The 16978-nt window shown below is 38.1% G+C and overlaps 1 long non-coding RNA gene across 1 annotated transcript in view; it reads right to left on the bottom strand.

Annotated features, from left to right (window-relative positions):
• LOC109026497 (uncharacterized) overlaps positions 1-16978 on the bottom strand; it is a 123783-nt gene that overhangs the window by 49315 nt on the left and 57490 nt on the right. Inside the window, exon 2 of the long non-coding RNA XR_002005493.2 lies at positions 875-942. This is a non-coding gene — a long non-coding RNA (uncharacterized lncRNA). The remainder of the gene's footprint in view (positions 1-874; positions 943-16978) is intronic.

The following is a 16978-nucleotide window of genomic DNA, read 5'->3' as shown; positions in this document are numbered from 1 at the left end:
CCTGTATTTTTCTATAGGTATTTATGTGATGTAGTTAAGCTCTAGCTACATGATCCCCAAGGTTTCTATCATCCCTATAGTATTTCTTTTGGAAATTACCTTTTTATACATCATATAAACCATGCAAAATATAGTTCTGGTTGCAGAAAACTCAGACAACCAGGAGTATTTGAAGTGCATTACATATGTTGCAACACCCTTGCATGTATTCTTTTTTTAAAAAAAGAAAAAAAATAAAACCGTATGGGATGATTTTTACTTTTGTATTTTTAATTCTTTTCCTCTATAATATATTATGTAATATGCAAAGCTTGTTCATGAATAAAGAATAGAAAAATGAAAATTCAGGATGTGGGAGAGAATTGCCAGTCAACTTTTAAGACAATATTTTAATTATTCATTAGAATAATTCTTATGTCTATAATCTTCTTATGTATTAACATATTCTAAACCAGAACTAGTAAAAATGCATAAATTTTCATTCTACTATTATAACAAAATAATATAAACTTCTTGTCACCTAAAAACAAAGTTGAGAATTCAATATGTAAACACTGCATGGGAAGCATAATTATTTTGATATTTTTGGAAGAGTAAATGATCTTCTTTTTAAAATGACAGCCTTTCTGTAATATTAAATTAATAATTTTAAGAGCACTACAGAAGAGATAAGCAAAAAAAATAAAATAGTAAAATAGAAAAGGCATTTTATATATATGTATATATACACACACATATATATCTCTTTGGAAAGATAAGTAAAAATATAAATAGAATCAAACAATATGAAAGACTATGAAAAAATTATATATTATTAAAAATATGAATAGGATAGAGGGTCTTAGAATACTCATGTTCTCTGAAACAAACTTACCACAAGAAGCAAGAAATTGTTGGAAGAAATCTGCTTGGAGTCAGTGAAGCTTTCAAAAGACATTTCCTCTGTGAAAAAAGAGCAAATAATTCTGAAGCTGGAACATGTTGAGGCAAAGAAAACTCAGCTAATGGAACTAAAAATGACATTATTGATAATAGGGAAATTTAACAATTTATAAAATAAAAGCGATGATGTAGCAGTTCAGCTTTAGTAACACAGAATTCACAGGGAAACAAGTAATAAAAATAATGATTAAGTTGGGATGGTTAGGAGATCCTAGGTATGCCCCATTTTGCATTCCTAACCATGTCAGTGTAGACCAGTCACTGGCAATTAACTTTTGTAAAACTGGAAGATTTCTCCTTTTTCAAAGGCTTGGAACCAGAGATCCCAAGGGAGATAATGATTTAACCATTCTCTGAGAATGTATTCTGCAGAACACAGTGATTGCTTCAAATTAGAAAGATTGAAAGGGATGGCTAATTTCCATAACTTTGACAAAAATGTTTGTAAAAATACTGAACAGCTGCCTTCTTCAGCTCAAAATTCAACACAACTAAAATAGTATTATACTGATCCATTAATATTTTTTATGACCAGTATGTTAGTCTGTTTTGCATCATTATAAAGGACTATCTGGACTGGATAATTTATAAAGAAAAGGAGGTTTATTTGGCTCATGGTTCTGCAGGCTGTTTAAGAAGTGTTGTGCTAGCATCACCTTCTGGTGAGTCCTCAGGAAGCTTACAATCATGGCAGAAGGCAAAGGAGCGAGAGGTGACAGCGTGCTGGCAGCCCTTGCAGCCCTTGCTCACTCTCAGCACCTCCTCAGCCTTGGTGCCCACTCTGGCCATGCTTGAGGAGCCCTTCAGACTGCCGCTGCACTGTGGGAGCCCCTTTCTGGGCTGGCCAAGTCTGGAGCCAGCTCCCTCAGCTTGCGGGGAGGTGTGCAGGGAGAGGCACAGATGGGAACCAGGGCTGCTCATGGCACTTGAGGGCCAGCGTGAGTTCTGGGTGGGCGTGGGATCAGCGGGCCCGCACTCGGAGCAGCTGGTGGGCCCCACCGGCCCCGGCCAGTGAGGGGCTTAGTACCCAGGCCAGCAGCTGCGGAGGGTCTGCCGGGTCCCCCAGCAGTGCTGGCCCACCAGCACCACGCTCGATTTCTTGCCAGGCCTTAGCTGCCTCCCCATGGGGCAGGGCTCGGGACCTGCAGCCCACCATGCCTGAGCCTCCCCAATCCCCCGCCATGGGCTCCTGCATGGCCCGAGCCTCCCTGACGAGCACTGCCCCCTGCTCCACAGTGCCTGGTCCCATCAACCGCCCAAGGGCTGAGGAGTGTGGGCACACAGCGCGGGACTGGCAGGCAGCTCCACCTGTGGCCCCGGTGCGGGATCCATTAGGTGAAGCCGGCTGGGCTTCTGAGTCTGGTGGGGACATGGAAAATCTTTATGTCTAGCTAAGGGATTGTAAATGCACCAATCAGCACTCTGTCTAGCTCAGGGTTTGTGAATACACCAATCAGCACTCTGTATCTAGCTGATCTGGTGGGGACTTGGAGAACCTTTATGTCGACCTAAGGGATTGTGAATGCACCAATCAGCACCCTGTGTCTAGCTCAGGGTTTGTGAATGCACCAATCGGCACTCTGTATCTAGCTCGAGGTTTGTAAATGCACCAATCAGCACTCTGTGTCTAGCTCAGAGTTTGTAAATACACCAATCGACACTCTGTATCTAGCTAATCTAGTGGGGACATGGAGAACTTTTGCATCTAGCTCAGGGATTGTAAATGCACCAATCAGCTCCCTGTCAAAACGGACCAATCAGCTCTCTGTAAAACAGACCAATTGGCTCTCTGTAAAATGGACCAATCAGCAGGATGTGGGTGGAGCCAGATAAGAGAATAAAAGCAGGCTGCCGCAGCCAGCAGTGGCAAGCCGCTTGGGTCCGCTTCCACACTGTGGGAGCTTTGTTCTTTTGCTCTTTGCTATAAATCTTGCTGCTCCTCACTCTTTGGGTCCACACTGCGTTTATGAGCTGTAACACTCACCGCAAAGGTCTGCAGCTTCACTCCTGAAGCCAGCGAGACCACGAACCCACTGGGAGGAACGAACAACTCCAGACGCGCCGCCTTAAGAGCTATAACACTCACCGCGAAGGTGTGTAGCTTCACTCCTGAGCCAGTGAGGACACGAACCCACAAGAAGGAAGAAACTCCGAATACATCCGAACATCAGAAGAAACAAACTCTGGACGTGCTGCATTTAAGAACTGTGACACTCACCACAAGTGTCTGCGGCTTCATTCTTGAAGTCAGTGAGACCAAGAACCCACCAATTCCGGACACACAGGGAGCCAAAAATAACCAGGTCTCCTGTGAACTCTTTACTGAGGGGAAAGCATTAAACTATCCACGAGGCATCCACCCTCATAACCCAACACCTCTCTCTTAGCCCCATTTCCAACACTGGGGGTCGCATTTTATCATGAGATTTGGAGGGAACAAATATCCAAATGGTATCACCCAGCTTTTTCGATTATGTCTAGGTACTCACTTTCTCTTTTATACCTATAATAAAATGACCTGTTGGATTACTTAACGTGCAAGTAGTTACACGAATGAAGTTTGTGTGTTCTTTGTTTTCAAAGGGAAGGTTATAGCAATTTGATTATATAGTAAAGTTGTATGACTATGGAAAGTTTTGGTGCCTCCTCATTCAGCAGACTTGCTTTTGTTTTTTTTTTATGGTACATAAAGCTTTATTGTGGTATAATTTACATATCATAAAATGTGCCCATTGTAACTGTATACATTACTTTTTTAGTAAATTTAAGGTTTTAGAGCATTTTTTTTTAAATTATACTTTAAGTTTTAGGGTACATGTGCACAATGTGCAGGTTAGTTACATATGTATACATGTGCCATGCTGGTGAGCTGCACTCACTAACTCGTCATCTAGCATTAGGTATATCTCCCGATGCTATCCCTCCCCCCTCCCCCCACCCCCCAACAGTCCCCAGAGTGTGATATTCCCCTTCCTGTGTCCATGTGATCTCGTTGTTCAATTCCCACCTATGAGTGAGAACATGCGGTGTTTGGTTTTTTGTTCTTGCGATAGTTTACTGAGAATGATGATTTCCAATTTCATCCATGTCCCTACAAAGGACATGAACTCATCATTTTTTATGGCTGCATAGTATTCCATGGTGTATATGTGCCACATTTTCCTAATCCAGTCTATCATTGTTGGACATTTGGGTTGGTTCCAAGTCTTTGCTATTGTGAATAATGCCGCAATAAACATATGTGTGCATGTGTCTTTATAGCAGCATGATTTATAATCCTTTGGGTATATACCCAGTAATGGGATGGCCAGGTCAAATGGTATTTCCAGTTCTAGATCCCTGAGGAAACTGCATTGTCTCAGCCCAAAATCTCCTTAAGCTGATAAGCAACTTCAGCAAAGTCTCAGGATACAAAATCAATGTACAAAAATCACAAGCATTCTTATACACCAACAACAGACAAACAGAGAGCCAAATCATGAGTGAACTCCCATTCACAATTGCTTCAAAGAGAATAAAATACCTAGGAATCCACCTTACAAGGGATGTGAAGGACCTCTTCAAGGAGAACTACAAACCACTGCTCAAGGAAATAAAAGAGGATACAAACAAATGGAAGAACATTCCATGCTCATGGGTAGGAAGAATCAATATCGTGAAAATGGCCATACTGCCCAAGGTAATTTACAGATTCAATGCCATCCCCATCAAGCTACCAATGCCTTTCTTCACAGAATTGGAAAAAACTACTTTAAAGTTCATATGGAACCAAGAAAGAGCCCGCATCACCAAGTCAATCCTAAGCCAAAAGAACAAAGCTGGAGGCATCACACTACCTGACTTCAAACTATACTACAAGGCTGCAGTAACCAAAACAGCATGGTACTGGTACCAAAACAGAGATATAGATCAATGGAACAGAACAGAGCCCTCAGAAATAACGCCGCATATCTACAACTATCTGATCTTTGACAAACCTGAGAAAGACTTGCTTTTGTTAACCAAACCGGTTTGCCTTTTCACCTAATAGTTATCTGCAAAATATGATTGAGTTATGGCCAATAAAATATGAGCAGAAATGACATATGCCACTTCCAACTTTAGCCTGTAAGCAGCTTCCAATAGTCCATTCTCTTTTTTTTCTGTCTTCCAACTTAATGCAAAGGAATTCAGGGGAGTGCACTAATGAAGCACCCAGAAGCCTAAAAATGGAAGGAGGCTGTGTCATGAATGACCATTTGGATAACACCCTGGACTTTACAAGAATAAGAAATAAACTTAAGCCACTAAGATTTGAGAAATGTATGTGTTGTAGCATGACCTTAACTAATGTGCTCTAGACACTCCCATACATGCATAACAAAATGGGTCTCTACACATGTAGGACATAAAAGCTCAGATGGTGCCTGTACCTTAAGGAATCAGACATGATAAACCAAGGGACTATATTCAGGGAGAACCTAAACAAGTTAGTCATCCCTTAGAGCCCTCTCCCTCAGAGCCACGTGTTGGATTGGAAAATATCTGTTTCAAAGTGCATTACATATGTTGCAATGCCCTTGCATCTATTCCTTAGAAAAATGATTTAGTATTCAAAGTGTACAGGCCATACATCTGTCATTTTCATGATTGAAATTAGCTGTCTGAATATGTCTGCTCTCAGCTTCAAGAGGCAGTTAACTAAAAACAAGCTAGCAACATAATTGTAAAGTGAAATATTCAGAAAATGAAATTTAATTTGTTGACAAAATTGATCATTTTGTGGAATTTTGCTTGTTCCCAATTATACCAACTGCCCTTCATTTTAAACAGCTGAGTAGGTTGGTTACTCTCACATATGTGAATGCTGTCAGCCCTCCCAAAATGAAGCCATTGATTAGAAAATTTCATGGGTGCAGGCCTTTGTATTAGTCCATTTTCATGCTGCTGATAAAGATATACCCAAGAGTGGGTAATTTACAAAAGAAAGAGATTTAACTGGACTCACAGTTCCACGTGGCTGGGGAGGCCTCACAGTCATGGCTGAGGGCGAGGAGGAGCAAGTCACATCTTACATGGATAGCAGCAGGCGAAAAGAGAGCCTGTGCAGGGAAAATCCCGTTTTTAAAACCATCAGATCTCATGAGACTCATTCACTATCACAAGAACAGCACAGGAAAGACCTGCCCCCATAATTCAATCACCTCCCACTGGGTCCCTCCCACTACATGTAGGAATTGTGGGAGTTACAATTCAAGAAGAGATATGGGTGGGGACACAGCCAAACTGTATCAGCCTTTAAATTGTGTTCCAACATTTATTTGTTGTTTGGAGTGGACCTTTATTTTTTACTGTATTTTAAAATACATTTATATTGGCCAGATGGGGTGGCTCACACCTGTAATCCCAGCACTTAGGGAGGCTGAGACAGGCATATCACCTGAGGTCAGAAGTTCCAGACCAGCCTGGCCATCATGGTAAAACCCTGTATCTACTAAAAATACAAAAATTAGCCAGGCGCGGTGGCGCGTGCGTGTGTCCCCAGCTACTCGGGAGGCTGAGGCAGGAGAATCACTTGAACCTGGGAGGTGGAGGTTGCAGTGAGCCGAGATCATGCCATTGCACTCCAGCCTGGGCAACAGAGTGAGACTCCGTCTCAAAAAACAAAACAAAACAAACAAAAAAACCCCACATTTATATTAATTTTGTTATTTATATACATTTAGATATTTCAACTATATTTACAGTTTATATTTGATTTCTATTATATTTTGCATTATATTTTTGCTCCATAAGTAAAAGTTTGTTATAGCTATTGCTTTGGCTATTCAACACATCCTTTCTCTCTCTCAGCCTCCCTCCCTTCTCCCTTCCTTCCTGCCTGCCTGCCTGCCTGGCCCTCTCTCCTACTCTCTTTCTCTCTCTCAAATAAACACACACACACAGACAAATATCTGACAGGAGCCTTCCTCTACCACCAATTGATCTTTTCCAGTAATGTCCTTCAATAAGTCTCCTATTTGCTTCAGCTAGTTTGTTTTCATCTTTTTCAATTGAATTATCAGTATCACTTGACATTCAATTTTTTTAGAAAATGCATCTCTTATTTGATAATTACATAACTCATTTTGATGAAGCAGCTTTATTCCCTAGGAATATTGTATATGTTTATTTTTTTCTCTTCTATATTTCCAGCTTTCTGGAGGAATAATTGACAAATAAAATTGTGTATATTTTTGGAGTACAATGTGATGTTTTGATGTATGTATACATTATGAAATGATTACTACAATTAAGCCAGTTAATATATCCATCACTGGCCAGGTGCGGTGGCTCACGCCTGTAATCCCAGCACTTTGGGAGGCTGAGGCAGGGGGATCACGAGGTCAGGAGATCAAGACCATCCTGGCTAACATGGTGAAACCCAGTCTCTACTAAAAATACAAAAAAATTAGCCAGGTGTGGTGGCAGGTGCATGTAGTCCCAGCTACTCAGGAGGCTGAGGCAGGAGAATGGCATGAACCTGGGAGGCAGAGGTTGCAGTGAGCTGAGATTGCGCCATTGCACTGCAGCCTGGGTGACAGAGCGAGACTCTGTCTCAAAAAAAAAAATTATATATATATATCTCCATCACCTCACATAGTTAATGTGTGTATGTGTGTGTGATGAGAACATTTCAGATCTACTTTCTTAGAAATTGTCAAATATACATTATCATTAACTATAGTCATATGCTGTGCAATAGATCTCCAGAACTTATTCATCCTTTCTAACCAAAACTTTAACCAACATCTTCCCCTTCTCCATATCCTCATGATCCACTGAATACCACCTTCTTTTTAAATTAAATTCATTCATGTTTTTAATTGACAAATAAAATTGTACATATGCATTACCTTACATATTTATATTTTTGTGGTGAAAACACTTGAGTGTACTCACCTTTGATTTTTAAGAATATAATAAACTGTTATTAACTATAGTTATCATGTACAAATTGATCTCTTGAACTTATCCCTTCTACCTATATGAAATTTTAGATCCTTTGACCATATCTCCCAACCTCTCTCTTGCAGCCCATGGTAACCACCATTCTACTTTGTTTCTATGAGTATGACTTTTTAATATTCTACATAAAGTGAGATCATGTGATGTTTGTCTTTCTGTGCCTGGTTTATTTCACTTAATGTAATATCTTTCAGGTTCATCCATGTTGTTGCAAATGATAGGATTTCCTTCTTTTTTAAGGCTGAGTAGTATTCCATTGTGTATACATAACCCATTTCCTTTATCCATTCATCTGTTAATGGATACTTAGGCTAATTCCATTATCTTGGCTATTGTGAATAATGCTGGAATAATCATGGGGGTGCAGATATCTCTTCCACATACTGATTTCATTTTCTGTGGATATATACCCACTAGTGTGATTGCTGGGTCATATGGTAGTTCTATTTTTAATTTTTTGAGTAATCTCCATACTGTTTTCCATAATAATTGTCCTTATTAACACTCCCACCAACAGTGTGCAAGGGTCCCCTTTTTTCTATCCTCACCAACACTTGTTGTCTTTCATCTTTTTAGTAATAGCCATTCTACCAGGTATGAAATGATATCTCATTATGGTTTAAAATTGAATTTCCCTAATGATTAATGATAGTGAGCATTTTTTTCATATGCTTGTTGGCCATTTGTATGCTTTATTTTGAGAAATATCTATGCAGGTCCTTTGCCTGTTTTTTTAATTGGATTTGTTTTCTTGCTACTGAATTGAATAGGAATATTTTAAGTCATCTGTGGTCTGTTAGTGTTACTGACCAATTTAGCCTTTGTTTAATGTGTTAATGTTAAGAATACTAAATGTTATTACAAAAGCGATTTCATGAGCAAGATGACTCATTATGTGGGCACTATCAAGATTTATGTCATTACTGTTACAGTGTTAGACTTTTCCTATATTTTCCTGTTTTATAATTAACTTCAGTGATATAAATAAATCTGTTCTCTTACTCACACTAGGGCATGTTATCTAAAGTTCCCCAAGTGAGAAGCAGCTAAATTGCAAACAGGAACTAAAATTTGAATGGTCTTCCCTTGTGACTGCTAATTCTATGTCTGATTTTAAAGATACTTTTGTTTTGTTTTGTTTTGCTTTAATGGCATATTGCTATAGTATATTTCTCCCAATCAACAGCTATTAACAGTTCTGAAAAATGATTACTTACCTCTTTGAGATGTCTCCAAGATTGCTGAAAGTGTATTTTATGTGTAAAATTTTCCACTATTTAAAATCAGACCTTCCCAATGAGTATCCCTAAATTTGGCATGGGATTTACTAAGAAACCTCCAGAAATGGAAAATGTAACTATGCTAAGAAATTGTAATGGCATTTAATGTAGACCATTTATATAAAAATTATATATAGAGATTGACCATATTTGTTTGTGTAGGTCAAGTATAATCCTTAAAGTTAGTTGTACCTAGAATCTCATAAATGTCACACATTAAGAAAATTTTTGAGTCATTTTTTACTCACAATTTTAATATAAGTTACATACAACGTAAAATTTGCCATCTTAACCATTTTAAGTGTACACTTCAGTGGGATTAAAGACATTTATAATGCTGTACAACCATAACCTCCATCCATCTTTATAACTTATGTTGTAACCCTGTAAGTCTATATCCAACCTTTAACCCCTGGCAACCACCATTCTACTTTCTGTCTGTATGAATCTGACTACTCTAGGTACTTCATATAAGTGGAATCATACATTTATTTGTCCTTTTTGTGACTGGCTTATATCAAACAGAATAACGTCCTCAAAGTTCACCAATTCTGATATGAAATATGTCAGATTTTCCTTTTGTTATAACGTAGAATAATTATCCATTGCATGTATATATCATATTTTGCTTATCCATAAATTCATAATGGACACTTGGGCTGCTTCCCCATTTTAGCTATTGTGAATAATGCAGCTATGTACGTCATTGTACAAATATCTCTTTGAGACCATATTTTCTTTGGAATATATACCCAGAGGTGGATTTGCTGGATCACATAGTAATTTTATTTTTAATTATTTGAGTAACTGCCATACTGTTATCCACAGTGTCTAGACTATTTTGCATTTCCACCAGCAGTGCACAAGGATTGCAATTTCTCCACATCCTTGCCAACGCTTGTTATTTTCTGGTTATTTTGATAGTAGCCATACTATTGGGTGTGAGCTGCTATTTCATTGTAGTCTTAATTTGCATTTTCTAATTATTAGTGATGTTACTTATCTTTTCATATGCTTATTGGTCATTCATATATCTTCTTTGGAGAAATCTATTTAAGTCCTCTGTCCATTTTTGAGTTGGATTGTTTGTTTTTTGTGGTTGAATTTTTTTACTTCTCTGTATATTCTAGGTATTAATTCCTTATTGGATATATGAACTAGGTTGCTTTTTGTTGTTGTTGAGTTTTAGGAGTTATTTGTATATTCTGGATGTTAATTCCTGATCAGATATATGATTTGCAAATATTTTCTCCCATCTTGTTAGTTGCCTTTTTACTGATACAGTCTTTAGATGCATACATTTAAAATTTTTATGAAATCTGATTTGTCTGTTGTTTTCTTTTGTTGTCTGTGCCTTTGGTTTCATATCCAATAAATCATTGCCCAATCCAATGTCATGAAGCTTTTGCCCTATGAAAAATCTTGTAGTCTTGTCTACAGAATTACTCATATATATACACACACACCCACACATGCACACACATATGTATATGTGTATATATGTAGAATTTATAGTAGGCTGTCTCCAATTTTATTTTTTTACCTAATTACTGAGAAGATAGGGAGTATATTTTCTTCATGCTCTGTTGAAAGCAAGGTAATTAATAGAGAACAAAGGATGCAAGTTTGGGGAAATAGCTTTGAGCCAATGATGTTCAGTTGTAGGGGTTCAAAATTTTGAATGACTTTGTTGAACACAGTGAATAATAAGTTATTCTGGACAGTATTAAAAGAAATGCCACATAGAAAATAACATCCATGAACTCACGTTATATCAATTACAATCCATGCTTTTTCACAAGGCAGCTTCTGTAATGAGGCAACAGATTAAAATCAAATTGGCATCAAGAAAACAAAACTCGGAATGCCCATCTTGGTCAGGGCTCCCCTTAAAATGAAATCTGGATCAACAAAATTGATAGACCACTAGCAAGACTAATAAAGAGGAAAAGGGAGAAGAATCAAATAGATGCAATAAAAAATGATAAAGGAGATATCACCACCGATCCCACAGAAATACAAACTATCATCAGAGAATACTACAAACACCTCTACGCAAATAAACTAGAAAATCTAGAGGAAATGGATAAATTCCTCGACACATACACCCTCCCAAGACTAAACCAGGAAGAAGTTAAATCTCTGAATAGACCAATAACAGCCTCTGAAATTGTGGCAATAATCAATAGCTTACCAACCAAAAAGAGTCCAGGACCAGATGGATTCACATCCGAATTCTACCAGAGGTACAAGGAGGAACTGGTACCATTCCTTCTGAAACTATTCCAATCAATAGAAAAAGAGGGAATCCTCCCTAACTCATTTTATGAGGCCAGCATCATCCTGATACCAAAGCCGGGCAGAGACACAACAAAAAAAGAGAATTTTTGACAAATATCCTTGATGAACATCGATGCAAAAATCCTCAATAAAATACTGGCAAACCGAATCCAGCAGCACATCAAAAAGCTTATCCACCATGATCAAGTGGGCCTCATCCCTGGGATGCAAGGCTGATTCAATATATGCAAATCAATAAATGTAATCCAGCATATAAACAGAACCAAAGACAAAAACCACATGATTATCTCAATAGATGCAGAAAAGGCCTTTGACAAAATTCAACAATGCTTCATGCTAAAAACTCTCAATAAATTAGGTATCGATGGGATGTATCTCAAAATAATAAGAGCTATCTATGACAAACCCACAGCCAATATCATACTGAATGGGCAAAAACTGGAAGCATTCCCTTTGAAAACTGGCACAAGACAGGGATGCCGGCTCTCACCACTCCTATTCAACATAGTGTTGGAAGTTCTGGCCAGGGCAATCAGGCAGGAGAAGAAAATAAAGGGTATTCAATTAGGAAAAGAGGAAGTCTACTTGTCCCTGTTTGCAGATGACATGATTGTATATCTAGAAAACCCCATTGTCTCAGTCCAAAATCTCCTTAAGCTGATAAGCAACTTCAGCAAAGTCTCAGGATACAAAATCAATCTACAAAAATCGCAAACATTCTTATACACCAATAACAGACAAACAGAGAGCCAATCATGAGTGAACTCCCATTCACAATTGCTTCAAAGAGAATAAAATACCTAGGAATCCACCTTACGAGGGATGTGAAGGACCTCTTCAAGGAGAACTACAAACTACTGCTCAATGAAATAAAAGAGAATACAAAGAAATGGAAGAACATTCCATGCTTATGGGTAGGAAGAATCAATATCTTGAAAACAGCCATACTGCCCAAGGTAATTTATAGATTCAATGCCATCCCCATCAAGCTACCAATGACTTTCTTCACAGAATTGGAAAAAACTACTTTAAAGTTCATATGGAACCAAGAAAGAGCCCGCATCACCAAGTCAATCCTAAGCCAAAAGAACAAAGCTGGAGGCATCACACTACCTGACTTCAAACTATACTACAAGGCTACAGTAACCAAAACAGCATGGTACTGGTAACAAAACAGAGAGATAGATCAATGGAGCAGAACAGAGCCCTCAGAAATAATGCCATATATCTACAACTATCTGATCTTTGACAAACCTGAGAAAAACAAGCAATGGGGAAAGGATTCCGTATTTAATAAATGGTGCTGGGAAAACTGGCTAGCCATATGTAGGAAGCTGAAACTGGATCCCTTCCTTACACCTTATACAAAAAACAATTCAAGATGGATTAAAGACTTAAATGTTAGACCTAAAACCATAAAAACCCTAGAAGAAAACCTAGGCATTACCATTCAGGACATAGGCATGGGCAAAGACTTCATGTCTCAAACACCAAAAGCAATGGCAACAAAAGCCAAAATTGACAAATGGGATCTAATTAAACTAAAGAGCTTCTGCCCAGCAAAAGAAACTACCATCAGAGTGAACAGGCAACCTACAAAATGGAAGAAAATTTTCGCAACCTACTCATCTGACAAAGGGCTAATATCCAGAATCTACAATGAACTCAAACAAATTTACAAGAAAAAAACAAACAACCCCATCAAAAAGTGGGTGAAGGACATGAACAGACACTTCTCAAAAGAAGACATTTATGCAGCCAAAAAACACATGAAAAAATGCTCACCATCACTGGCCATCAGAGAAATGCAAATCAAAACCACAATGAGATACCATCTCACACCAGTTAGAATGGCAATCATTAAAAAGTCAGGAAACAACAGGTGCTGGAGAGGATGTGGAGAAATAGGAACACTTTTACACTGTTGGTGGGACTGTAAACTAGTTCAACCATTGTGGAAGTCAGTGTGGCGATTCCTCAGGGATCTAGAACTGGAAATACCATTTGACCCAGCCATCCCATTACTGGGTATATACCCAAAGGACTATAAATCATGCTGCTATAAAGACACATGCACACGTATGTTTATTGCGGCATTATTCACAATAGCAAAGACTTGGAACCAACCCAAATGTCCAACAACGATAGACTGGATTAAGAAAATGTGGCACATATACACCATGGAATACTATGCAGCCATAAAAAATGATGAGTTCATGTCCTTTGTAGGGACATGGATGAAATTGGAAATCATCATTCTCAGTAAACTATTGCAAGAACAAAAAACCAAACACCGCATGTTCTCACTTATAGGTGGGAATTGAACAATGAGAACACATGGACACAGGAAGGGGAACATCACACTCTGGGGACTGTTGTGTTGTGGGGGGAGGGGGTAGGGATAGCTTTAGGAGATACACCTAATGCTAAATGACGAGTTAATGGGTGCAGCACGCCAGCATGGCACATGTATACATATGTAACTAACCTGCACATTGTGCACATGTACCCTAAAACTTAAAGTATAATAATAATTTTAAAAAAAGTCGTGCATTAACGAAAAAAAAAAAAGAAAATGGTGTCAGATACAGAATTGGAATTTGAACCCGTAAAACTGTTTACACAATGTGACATTATATTACACAGAAACAAACTAATACATGTATTTATTTCAAAAAAAAAGAAATCTCTCTATTATCCATCTGTGTCTAAAAACACATTTTTCTATTTAAAAACAACTGTTATATACCAATGACTATTGTGTTAGGTAAATTTTATTAAACATCTTCTATTAACAGTAAAATGCATAAAAGAGTTAAGAAATGTATTCATTGAAAACAATTAAATATTTTAGTCGATAATATTTACAGCTCAGCTATCTAGATAATGTAGATATCCAGAATGATATATACTCTGAAGATTATAAGTTTATCATCATGTGTGGTAGATCTAAATGATCAACTATATCCACTTTACCTTGGTACTTACATATATAATTTTCTCTAGAGTCAAATAATAAAAGATCTGAAGTTGTATTTAACATCATTCTTAGTGGATGATATCATAGAGGAGATAAGAGTTCAATGCTGAAAATCAATAAATGTAATCCATTATATAAACAGAACCAAAGACAAAAACCACATGATTATCTCAATAGATCCAGAAAAGGCCTTCGACAAAATTCAACAGCCCTTAATGCTAAAAACTCTCAATAAACTAGGCATTGATGGGATGTATTTCAAAAGAATAAGAGCTATTTATGACAAAACCACAACCAATATCATACTGAATGGGCAAAACCTGGAAGCATTCCCTTTGAAAACTGGCACAAGACAGGGATGCCCTCTCTCACCACTCCTATTCAACATAGTGCTGGAAGTTCTGGCCAGGGCAATCAGGCAGGAGAAGAAAATAAAGGGTATTCAATTAGGAAAAGAGGAAGTCAAATTGTCCCTGTTTGCCGATGACATGATTGTATATTTAGAAAACCCCATCGTCTCAGCCCAAAATCTCTTTAAGCTGATAAGCAACTTCAGCAAAATCTCAGAATACAAAATCAATATGCAAAAATCACAAGCATTCCTATACACCAATAACAGACAAACTGAGAGCTAAATCATGAGTGAACTCCCATTCACAATTGCTTCAAAGAGAATAAAATACCTAGGAATCCAACTTACAAGGGACGTGTAGGACCTCTTCAAGGAGAACTACAAACCACTGTTCAACGAAATGAAAGAGGACACAAACAAATGGAAGAACATTCCATGCTCATGGATAGGAAGAATCAATATCATGAAAATGACCATACTGCCGAAGGTAATTTATAGATTCAATGCCACCCCCATCAAGCTACCAATGACTTTCTTCAAGAACTGTAAAAAACTACTTTAAAGTTCGTATGGAACCAAAAAAGAGCCCACATTGCCAAGTCAATCCTAAGCCAAAAGAACAAAGCTGAAGGCATCACACTACCTGACTTCAAACTATACTACAAGGCTACAGTAACCAAAATGGCATGGTACTGGTACCAAAAGAGAAATATAGACCAATGGAACAGAACAGAGTCCTCAGATAAAATACCAAACATCTACAACCATCTGATCTTTGACAAACCTGACAAAAAAAAGAAATGGGGAAAGAATTCCCTATTTAATAAATGATGCTGGGAAAACTGGCTACCCATATGTAGAAAGCTGAAACTGGATCCCTTCCTTACACCTTATACAAATTTAATTCAAGGTGGATTAAAGACTTAAGTGTTAGACCTAAAACCATGAAAACCCTGGAAGAAAACCTAGGCAATACCATTCAGGACATAGGCAAGGGCATAGACTTCATGACTAAAACACCAAAAGCAATGGCAACAAAAGCCAAAATTGACAAATGGGATGTAATTAAACTAAAAAGCTTCTGCACAGCAAAATAAACTACCATCAGAGTGAATAGGCAGCCTACAGAATGGGAGAAAATTTTTGCAATTTACCCATCTGACGAAGGGCTAATATCCAGAATCTACAAAGAACTTAAACAAATTTACAAGAAAAAATCAAACAACCCCATCAAAAAGTGGGTGAAGGATATGAACAGACACTTCTCAAAAGAAGACATTTATGCAGCCAACAGACACATGAAAAAATGCTCATCATCACTGGCCATCAGAGAAATTCAAATCAAAACCACAATGAGATACCATCTCACACAAGTTAGAATGGCGATTATTAAAAAGTCAGGAAACAACAGGTGCCGGAGAGAACGTGGAGAAATAGGAACACTTTTACACTGTTGGTGGGACTGTAAACTGGTTCAACCATTGTGGAAGTCAGTGTGGTGATTCCTCAACGATCTAGAACTAGAAATACCACTTGACCCAGCCATCCCATTACTGGGTATATACCCAAAGGATTATAAATCATGGTGCTATAAAGACACACGCACACGTATGTTTATTGCAGCACTATTCACAATAGCAAAGACTTGGAACCAACCCAAATGTCCAACAATGATAGACTGGATTAAGAAAATGTGGCACATACACACCATGGAATACTAGGCAGGCATAAAAATGATGAGTTCATGTCCTTTGTAGGGACATGGATGAAGCTGGAAACCATCATTCTCAGCAAACTATTGCAAGGACAGAAAACCAAACAGCGCATGTTCTCACTCACAGGTGGGAATTGAGCAGTGAGAACACCTGGACACAGGGTGGGGAACATCACACACCGGAGCCTGTCATGGGGTGGGAGGAGGGGGGAGGGATAGCTTTAGGAGATATACCTAATGTAAATGACGAGTTAATGGGTGCAGCACACCAACATGTCCCATGTATACATATGTAACAAACCTGCACGTTGTGCATGTGTACCCTAGAACTAAAAGTATAATAAATAAATTAAAGAAATACAAGCAGAGACACTTAGTAAACCTAAAAAAAAAAAGTTCAATGCTGAAATTTATCTTCTCAG

Source organism: Gorilla gorilla, chromosome 3, assembly GCF_029281585.2.
Source record: "Gorilla gorilla gorilla isolate KB3781 chromosome 3, NHGRI_mGorGor1-v2.1_pri, whole genome shotgun sequence".
Classification (NCBI taxonomy): Eukaryota; Metazoa; Chordata; class Mammalia; order Primates; family Hominidae; genus Gorilla; species Gorilla gorilla.
The sequence above is the reverse complement of the archived record's forward strand: the minus strand, read 5'-3'. Positions and strand labels throughout refer to the sequence as shown.